Source organism: Pinus tabuliformis, chromosome 2_1 (assembly GCF_031772625.1).
Source record: "Pinus tabuliformis cultivar Carrire ecotype Pingquan chromosome 2_1, CPIR1, whole genome shotgun sequence".
Taxonomy (NCBI): domain Eukaryota; kingdom Viridiplantae; phylum Streptophyta; class Pinopsida; order Pinales; family Pinaceae; genus Pinus; species Pinus tabuliformis.
In genome coordinates this window covers 954346133-954356542 of record NC_142299.1, presented here as the reverse complement: position 1 = coordinate 954356542, position 10410 = coordinate 954346133, and the positions used below count along the sequence as shown (strand labels likewise).

At 40.4% G+C, this 10410-nt stretch overlaps 1 pseudogene; it reads left to right on the top strand.

Annotated features, from left to right (window-relative positions):
* Nucleotides 1-4449: 4449 nt before the first annotated feature.
* Nucleotides 4450-5139, top strand: LOC149203811 (uncharacterized; annotated as a pseudogene).
* The last annotated feature ends 5271 nt before the right edge of the window (nucleotides 5140-10410 follow it).

The following is a 10410-nucleotide window of genomic DNA, read 5'->3' as shown; positions in this document are numbered from 1 at the left end:
TAGTGGAAGCAACAAACAAGTAAATCTCCCATTTGTTCTTGAGGTGGTTGTAGTTTGGATTTGCTTCTCTCACTGTGCCATTTGAGACAATGTATAGTTGCCCAACCTGAATTAGATTGTAAAGAGATTCGACCAGTTCAGCAAATGCAGAAAGGTGGATCTCTTCCTTATCACGGTTGATAAGGTCAAATCCGAAAACTTTTCCTGAGCCTCACACATTGTTGTACGCCTTCAATGATGTCTTTGCAGATGCCCTACCTTGGATTGACCAATATTTTCGGTAAGGGTTGAGTGCCGTGAATGGAATTGTTGTAGTTGTTGCCGTAGTTGGTTGAGTAACTACAGAGGGCAAGGTATCTTCAGCTGACGAAGAGCTAAATTGGGCTGAACCCGCCTGTGCATGTTGCAACGTCGATGTGTCCTTCATCAACGCTGCTGAGCGCTTCACAACTTCAAGCTCAACGACTCAGATGAACCTTATGTAAACAAGTAAGAAATGAATTAATGAAGATTCCATTTTCCTTCTTTTGATGCAAAAAACGTCTAGGTGGGAAAAAGTAAAAGAGGGTGATTTCAAATGGTGGGCCTTACGAGGAGTTTTGGAGCACTGTGCAAGCTGCTTTTTTAAGCAGAATTATTGAGCCAATTTGGATGTCTCCAGAGACAACTTGTGGGCCATATGCGGATGGTAGCAAAGTCTTATGTTGATGTGTTCCATCAGATAGAGTAATGTGGAAGTGCGAGGATTTTGTTTTCAATGAGGTAACGGAACCAACATCGATTATCTGAAGTAGTGGTTGAATCTCGGTGCAACCATTCAGCAATAGAGGAATGGCATTCGTTGTCAAGGTTGTCTCCATAATAGAACAAGAGGTTTCTTTTTCCCGTGATAGGAGTACCTGCAATTCATCAATTTCACCACAATACAAAATTCTAGTCAAAGAAGATGTGACATGAATGCGGAATCTAATCTAACAAGGCTAATTGTTGATGGTGAAACAATAATAAGGGCACAACCTACACAGGGAGGAGAATAACCTCTCATATTAACCAACCAAGGTAGTCCATGTTAAAAAAATGCTTGTTATTTGATTAAGGGACAAGCTACATATTGTTAAAATTCGGAAGCACCTCAAGCGGCTCAAAGATGCTTATAGTCTTACAGTACCGTCAAAACATCAATGAAATAGGAACATTTCCCAGCCAATCCTAATACTGATCCTACACATTAAGAGATGTGGTTCAATCGAGGCATTTGCCATGTATTTTGCTCACTTAATTTACCCTTTGCAGACCCTTCTAAAAGGCTGATTGGACTCCATATGGCTTTGTAATAATTTATGATATATTAACTATTCTGTGAACAAGGCACAATTTTTTTTCTTTAATATGCTATATTCGGGTGTACTCACTGTGCTTGTGCATTTCTACACATTTTAGGGATGTTGAATAGCAGCCATTGCATATAGCGAACACGCTATTCAAACACCATGTATAGCTATTGAATTTGAAAGTTCACACATTCCTTCAGTCCAAGCATATAGAAGAACTATCTGGGGCCAAGCTCATGTTTGTAATAAGAGCTATCTGGGTCCTCCCTCTTGTCAGAAACAGGACCCTGAAAACTGCAGCCAGACAACAATCAGATTCCATCAGTCACACAACAGTGGCTAGATTGCAGACTATCATGGGTAGTTTCTATTTATTTGCAGCCTGACCAACCCATCTAAATGCAACGATCTGGAAAAGAGGAGTAATTCAATTCCCATTTTCTTTTTGTACAAAGTTAAAAAGAGGCAAATGGAGTATGATGTGAAAGGGGAAAGAATGTGGGCAGTTTCAATATAATTTTAGCCTTACCAACCCATGTAATTTCATGACCTGAAAGGAAGGGCTTTGAATGACCTCACCTCCTACCTATCCTTAGGTGTGGACAATCAAAATTTGCTCTAAAAATGTGTGCTCACACCATGTTTTGTCTACTGGTATTGTTATTATGTCAGTTTCTTACGCACCACACATGCAGAATTCAGAGTAGAATGACATATGTTGGAGAGAAATAGGGAGGAGCCTCAGCCCAATAAATAGATAGATTATGAGAACTTGCCCCTACTACGGACTATGTTCTCCTTGGAAACCAACAGATGTTGATGTTGGAGACATGTTCACAACAGAGGAAATTAGGGGTGAGTGCTTAACAATAGGGCTGACACAACAGGTGTTACAGTCCTTGCCTTCCAAATTTCAGAGGTAAACTCTGTAATGTTGACACTTTACCATATTCACTTTAGGGAGGCTGGCATCATATACCTATTTTGAACCCAATCATGAACTCCATGGGTAGCAGTCATACGCCAATGGTGTTGCACATGGCTTACCCAACATGGGATAATATTTAGGTACAATTCGGTAGCAATGATGAGTTAAACGTTAATTATGTACATGTTAGTAATGCAGTGGAGTTGATCCTAGCTAGGAAACCATCATCATTATACCTGTTCTAGCTATGTGTGTATGTATATATAAAGCTGGTTGGGTGAAGCTACATATTTATTAGAATCCATTTTGTTTCCACAAGGTTCTGCTATATACCTGCATGCTGGAAACCATGGCTGAAGTAATGTTGGGCTGCATTTTTACAACTAATTATGCATGCACTTACCGTTCTATGAACATTGCATGATGTCTGAATTGGATATTAAAAGCACATGATTCTAGGCATTAATGAAGCACGAATTGTCTTGACTCTACCAGTTGTGGAAGCCAAGGTTACAACTCATTTGGTGGTGGTTATTGCTAAGGTGACAACCCTTAACAGGGACATTGATTATTTAAAAGAAGCCACCTGCGTGTAGATTTATAAAAAAGGGTGACTGACACACATGTTATGACAACTATGATGAAGAGATGGTGCAGGGTCTTATGTTGAAGGGTATGGTGATACTTAACTCCTTGCAAGTGTAATACACCCTAGAAAGGAGCGAAGCGCGTGAGGTTGGCAAAAGAAAGGACGTATTTCTTTTTTAGGCATTCCTTCCTTGAATAAGGAGAATCTGGTTTATGGTCACCAAAGGCTGGCAACGATAAAGGACCATATTTGCATTTCCTGCAACTAACAACCATCATCATTTGTTCCATGATCTAACATGCCTGAGGATTGCTAGGAAGGTGTGACTATTGGTTTATACCTGTTCTAGTTGTCTGTGTATGTATGCATAAAGTTGGTTGGGTGAAGCTACATATTTATTGGAATCCAGTTTGTTTCCACAAGGTTCTACTATATGGCTGCATGCTGGAAACCATGGCTGAAGTAATGTTGGGCTGCATTTTTACAACTAATTATGCACACACTTACCATTCTATGAACAGTGCATGATGTCTATAGCATACAGAGCGTAAGTGAATAGAAGGATGTTGCATTAGATGTCACGCTAGCAGGTGGACTGTCTTGACTCTACCAGTTGTGGAAGCCAAGGTTACAACTCATTTGGTGGTGGTTATTGCTAAGGTGACAACCCTTAACAGGGACATTGATGGTGCAGGGTCTTATGTTGAAGGGCATGGTGATACTATACTCCTTTCAAGTGTAATACACCCTAGAAAGGAGGGAAGCACGTGAGGTTGGCAAAAGAAAGGACGTATTCTTTTTCAGGCATTCCTTCCTTGAATGAGGAGAATCTGGTTTATGGTCACCAAAGGCTGGCAACGATAGAGGACCATATTTGTATTTCTAGCGACTAACAAGCACCGAATACTTTGATAGAAGTGCCACTACTTATCATGAGAGGCTGCTAGCGTAGAGTATATATTCTGAAAATGATCTAGTTTCTCAATATGATTATTGGATACTTTGCTTCATCTAATACAGTGGCATGGGCAAGTTGTGCTTTAACTGCTGTAGATTTTCTACATTGCTGGATAGATCAAGGTATATGAGGGCATGTTGTTGAAGGAAACTCGTGTTGCAGAAGGTATGTTGTTGAAGGAAGTTCTTAGCTCTGAAGTACAATAACTCCAAATAAAATTAAAATGAAAGTGAGAGCATTTTTTTGGTATGCCAGAGCAATTTGTCTTCTGATCTGTATGCCAGCCATTTGCACAATATTATTCAGCCTAAATTTGCTTTCCCGTGGGTAGCAATGTTGAAAAGTTGACAAGTTTCACCTTTACAATGCTAGAATTATCTTTATGCAGGAATTCCAGGGATTTTATAACAATTTTGAAGGTTAGGTGCTGAATGTTACCTGTTTATCTGGTGCTCTCAATGGAACAACTCATGTCTACCTGAATGGAATGCAGTGAGCTTCCCAGAAATTGTTTGATTGTTTGTTTTATGATTTCTTTTCAGAGTATCCTTGTTTTTGATTTGGAATTTCAGATTCCCAAACTATGAGAACACTAACCTAACAATACTTGATCATACAACTCAAAAAAATGAAAATAATGTTCATGGTGCCACTCAAGTAGTCCCTGCTATGCAATGTGATGCACACTTGGCTCACCCCTTCAATGCTTTTTGTGTTATTCAATCTGGTCATTGGGACTATTGCAGACACCTCTAGCAGAGGTCCCACCAATGGCAATAATAATAAGAAGAAAGCTGGCAATATGCGTAGGACTACATTTGATAAACATGGACAAAATTTTGAAGAAGAAGAAGAGGAGCTGCAATTTAGGCCTCCATTGGTTGAGCCTTCAAGGCCGAAAAAACATAAATTTCCTAAGGGTAAGGCTCCAAACCCACCATTTTTTTCACAAAAAACCCATCGTTTGTCTCCCCAGCTTGAGTCTTCAAATCCTCTAGAGTTTCTGAGAAAAACCCATCAATTTTCTCCTCCGATTGATCCTCCATTTCCGCCTCAGTTTTCAGGAAAAACCCATGATTTTTCCCCCCTGGTTGAGCCAACCCAAAGCTTTTCTCATGTGGGAATGAACAAATCTAAAGTGGCCGCATCCAACGTCTTGGAAGTTCCTCATAATGAAGATATGACCAACTGTGTTAGCACTGGAGATGGCACAAACCCAGATGGCCTATCCACGGACGAACTGAATGCAATGGCTGAAAATTTTATTCATAATTTCAAGCAGCAGCTCATGTTACAGAGGATTCAATCCCACAACAAAAGGAGGGGCAAATAGCCCAGCCCCATGGAAGGCCTTGGGCTAATCATTGTACTCGGAAATTTTAGGTCGATTGCTTTAAATCGTTATATTTTTCGATTACGAAGAGAGATCCTAGTTAAGAAGATACGTATTGGGATAACGCAGGTCCGGGGATAACCATAGAGTCCCGGTAAGTCTCAGGACAATCTCACAGTAGAATAGTGAAATAGGTCTCGGTAGGTATAGGAAATGGACCCGGGCTTCTGAAAATACAAGCAGTGAAAATTAAACAGGACTACGAGAGCTTGAAAATTAAACAGGACTGAGAGAGACGATGACCTGACCTGGAAGTAATGATGTTGTGCAGATGTTTTCTAAACAACAGCTCCGGCTCACGATTTCCAGCTCCGATACCCATTCGTGAGATTGTCAAACCAGGCTCCTTTGTCAGTTTGAACAGTGCTATACACTATGAGATTGATCTAAGAAGGCTGTCGGTAGTTTGATCCAAGAAGGCTCCCGATCATAGAAGCACGGAAACCGCAGAACAGTGGATTGTGCATCGCAGAACAGCTGTGCACCGCAAAACAGGGACCGCATAACTGGGTAGCTGCCAAACGGACAGAAGGTACCATAACACAATGCGCCATTACTACTGGAGCTTAAGAATGCATAAGCTGCGGAAGAGAACTGCACGAATTTAGCCGCAGAACTGCCTTCATGAATATCCATGAGTACACGACGCCGCTCCCTTGCAGAACTGTGCGGTTATGCCCGCTCTATTCCGACGCCACGTGTCAGCACGAGATTGCAGAACTCCCGGTTGTGCAGCTCTATTTCGACGCCACATGTCAGCATGAGAAACAAAGTGACGACGAAAGTCCCTTTCAAAGGAAGGCCTATCGGCCTAATAACTATTCCAATATAATCGTTAAATAAATATCAACAATCAACTCCACACGAAATACATATTTTTATTTTAGTAGGCTTTTAAAACCAGTCATTAAATGTAGTAACATCACATTTATAAAAAAATTGGTAAACTATCTGTCTACGCGACGTTGAGTTACCATCTTGTTAAGGGTCGACTTTGAGTTACGCATCTTGATCCTTAACGAACACGATGTCGGCGTATGTGACATAGTAACAGTTACGATATATTAACACAGGTTCCCATTTGGAAAGGAAATGTTCGTTGTGATTATTTGAATAAGCCGCAAAGTTCTATGCATATTTTGAATAGACCACAAGCCTCGTTGTTTTAATAAGCGAAAATGGAGCAACCCCGAGCACGGATTCAAACTGAAATCAGATCAGAGAGGATAAACAGAGTCTTAGCATGCGGTAAATGTTTGAAATACATAACGACTTCCGGCGTATGTGAGTGCCATGAATTGCTTATTCCAGGCAAACAAGACAAAAACACGATGGAGTTTTATCGCAAATACTTGCTTTGCCTTATTAAACATTTCATAAGAACTGGGGTTCCAAGCCTTTCTCCTTTGGATGAAAATATTGATTTCAGAAACGAAATTACTAGTGGAAGGGAGACTTTCTATTATGCAGCAAATGGGTTGAAAGTGGAATTCGGCCCATGGGATTCAGAGGGGGACGATTCGCAGGAAACTCGAGATGAAGAACGGAGTATTCCTCGAACCCGGACCCTGCTGATCCTAATTCCGTTTTTTCAGGCAATCAACAAAATCCAAATCATAGTTCCGTGAATATTGAACAAAGCCTGATTAGTAATCAAGTGAAGGGAACATGGATGGAGATGAAATGTTAAATTACCTTCAACTCCGATTAACGACTGTAAAGTTTATGTCTGGAAAAAGCGCTGTGATACTGGATATATTGGGGCAACATCTTGATGGGCAACAAATTCTCCAACATGTGGAGTCCGATATAGTAGAATTAAGATGGCGGTTTTACAGAATTGATGGGATTTTTGATGAATATGACCACACTGATTATAGTGAAATTTCCGTAGAGAACGACTATGGGATTTTTGATCGATTTGAGCACATTGATTTCAGTGAAATTCACGGAGAGGACGACGACTTTGTTTTGGGCTCGAATGCAGATGAATTTGGGGACATGATTATGGTGATTATGATGACTGTGGGATTTTTGATCGATTTGAGCACATTGATTTCAGTGAAATTCACGTAGAGGACGACGACTATGTGTTGGGCGGGCTCGAATGCAGATGAATATGGGGACAGGATTAGCCTTGATGGACATGACGATATTGAGGATGACCTTGCGTTGAATGCAGATGACGTTGGCAACAGGATTAGTTTTGATGGATATGATGATATTGTGTCTGAGTTTCCTTTGAATGCAGCAGATGAAAATGAAATCATTGTTCATGATGATGATAATTTCAACAGTGGCCCTCCTCCTGCATCGAAGTCTGCAATTGAAGGTTTGCCTACGCACGTAATCTCAGTTGACAGTGCAGATGCAGATGCATGTTGCTGCATCGGCACAGACCCGATATCTGTTGGTGATGAAACCAAAATACTGCCATGCAATCACTTTTATCACAGTGAATGCATCATTAAGTGGCTCGGCATTAGCAATGTTTGTCCACTATGCCGATATCAGCTGCCCTCAGATGTAGATGAAGAACAACGCCAAAACTGAAAGACTGATCAGTGAATCTACTTTTTAATTTGTGTATCATCGGGAAGTACTAGCCTTCTTTCTTCTCAAGAAGGAACCTAGAGTGTGCACATGTAGAATGTAATTTTTTTCATTATTTTGATAAATGAAATTATATTTTTTTTCTTCGAGAAACAAATATATATACACACCATTATAAAATATTTCAATTTTAATATTTAAAGAATAAAGAATAAACATTAATAGAGAATAAACAATTGAATTACTTCAATATTGATAATAATAAAAAATTCAATATGAATTATAAATAAATTAATACTTTAATATTTTTTCTCTTAGGGGAAAAATGTAATTTCTATTAATAGTAGGAAAATTACATATTGTAGATGTTGTGTAGCATATGCTGTAATGTGAGGCGACTCGTCCATAAAAAATAGCAGAGTACAAAAATGCTCCCACAAAGAGTACAATTATAGTTTTGCCAATATATACGTCAAGTAAACAATAAATATGTACTAATAAATAAGCAAAAAAATAAACCATATAAAAACAGGCCCCTTGGGCCCAACTTTGAAGTCCATATATGGTCTATGATAGTATTGGTAGTGTTCATCGTCCCTTTGTTCCTGTATCATCCATGCACCTCTAGGCCAGATCACAACTTCCTTAGATAGCTGATTGAAAAAGCTGGTTGTGTTCCCTGTATATACAAAGGAGTCAAATTGTGCTATGAGTCTTTGTGCCTCCTCCAAAATGTGCCTCAATGAGTAAGCATGACAGTTAGAAATATTGTTGATCCAATTGATAATGATCTGTGAGTCCCCAAATATTTGAATATTTCTACATTATATTTCTAATGCAAATTGAAGTAGATGTTTGAGAGTAATGAGTTCCGAAAAATTATTTGTACCCATTCACAACCCCATTTGAATTCTAAAGAAATGTGTATCAGATAGGTATAGGATAGCTCCCCCTCCACAACCTCCTTCTTGTGCAGACTTGTCGAAGTATGCCCAAGGGTAATTTTTGTTGATGGCTTCAGGGATAACAAGCCTAGAAGAAGGTGATGTATCATCAGGGATAAGATAATAAGTGGTCAATACGAAAGCAGAGATAAGGTGCCCGTTTGGTAAATGATTCGAGAAAATGAGCTGATTCCGGGCTAACCAGATGGCCCAACAGATGAGGGGAGGTATGTTGCTAGCTTTGTTCAGATTGACCATTGCCCACCAGGAGTGCCATGCATCCTGGACAGAAATTCCCTGCCATCGAATGGGGATATGGGTGGCGGAGAGGATCGAGTGCCAAAGATCCACAGTGACAGGACAGTGTAAGAAAAGGTGGTCTGTGGATTTTGTCTGTTCCTGCATAAGAAACACTATGATGGACCATGTAAGTTTCGTTTCATGATATTGTCCCCAGTGGGGGCCTTGTTCCTGAGCACAGTCCACGTGAACAATCACGATCTGGTTGGTGCCTTTAATGTCCAAAGCTAACTCCACCACTACTCCAAAAATGGTGGTCGATGGTCCTCATAGATGCTGAGGTATCCTTCCTTGGGAGAATGCATTCTGTGTTTTGCCAAAGCCCAGATCAGTTCATCTTCACCCTCGGTAATCCTAATATGAGATTCAGTGAGGGCATTTAAATATGATTCCTAAATTTGATGCCATAATTGAGGAAGGTTTAGCCGGTGAGTAGTTTTCCAGGCTTGTTGAAAGAGGGTGGTGTTCTTAGGATCTGCTATGTGATCTAGATGTGAGATGCCAACGTTTTTGAGTAGCGTAATTAAATCCTATGGGAGCTTGTATAAGTTGCCACTTCCTATCCAAGGATCCAAGCCAATTTGCACCGAAGTGCGAGAGTGAATTTTCTAGGTAATCCCTTCCCGAATGAGTGGAAGGGAGTTGAGAACTGCTTTCCAAATAATAGATATATAAGTTTTGTTCCATGTGGGGTATCTGATCCAGTCCAGTGTGTTGATGGGATGAATGTATTTCATGGAGACAACCCTCGTCCATAAGCTGCAAGTAGTGAGTAGATGCCACCCAAATTTAGCAACCAATGCAGATGAGAAGTGTGGCAGACTTTTAATACCCTATCCACCCCACTTCTTGGGTAGTGCTATCAGATCCCATCGGGCCAAAGCAAAAATCCTGCCTTCCTGTTTACCTTTCCAAAGGAATATGCAGCATAGGTTTTGTATTATGGAGAGAATGCCCTTAGGGATCCATGCTAGGGACATCCAGTATACAGGTGTGGCCTTCAGAACAACTTTTATGAGGACTAGTCGACCTGCTCTGGATAGATATTTGTGATGCCAAATGCAATGTCTTTGCTCGATCTTGGCCACCAACCATAGCCAATCAACAATTCTATAGCGGTGAGGTTTTAGCCGATATCCAAGATATTTTAGTCCATCATTCAGGGAGTGTAGAGTGAAGGGAAACCTGTGGAGTGCATATTGAATTTCATGAGGAGAGCACCCTGAAGTAGTGATGGTAGACTTATTGCTGTTAATCTCCATGCTTGATGCAATACTGAAGATGGACATGATAGATTGTAGCCCAGTCAGATCCCCAATACCTCCATTAAGGAAAAGCAAGACATCATCTACAAAAAGTAAATGAGTCAGTATGCAATTGTTGGAGATCTTAATTCCCTGTATTCGGCCCAGCC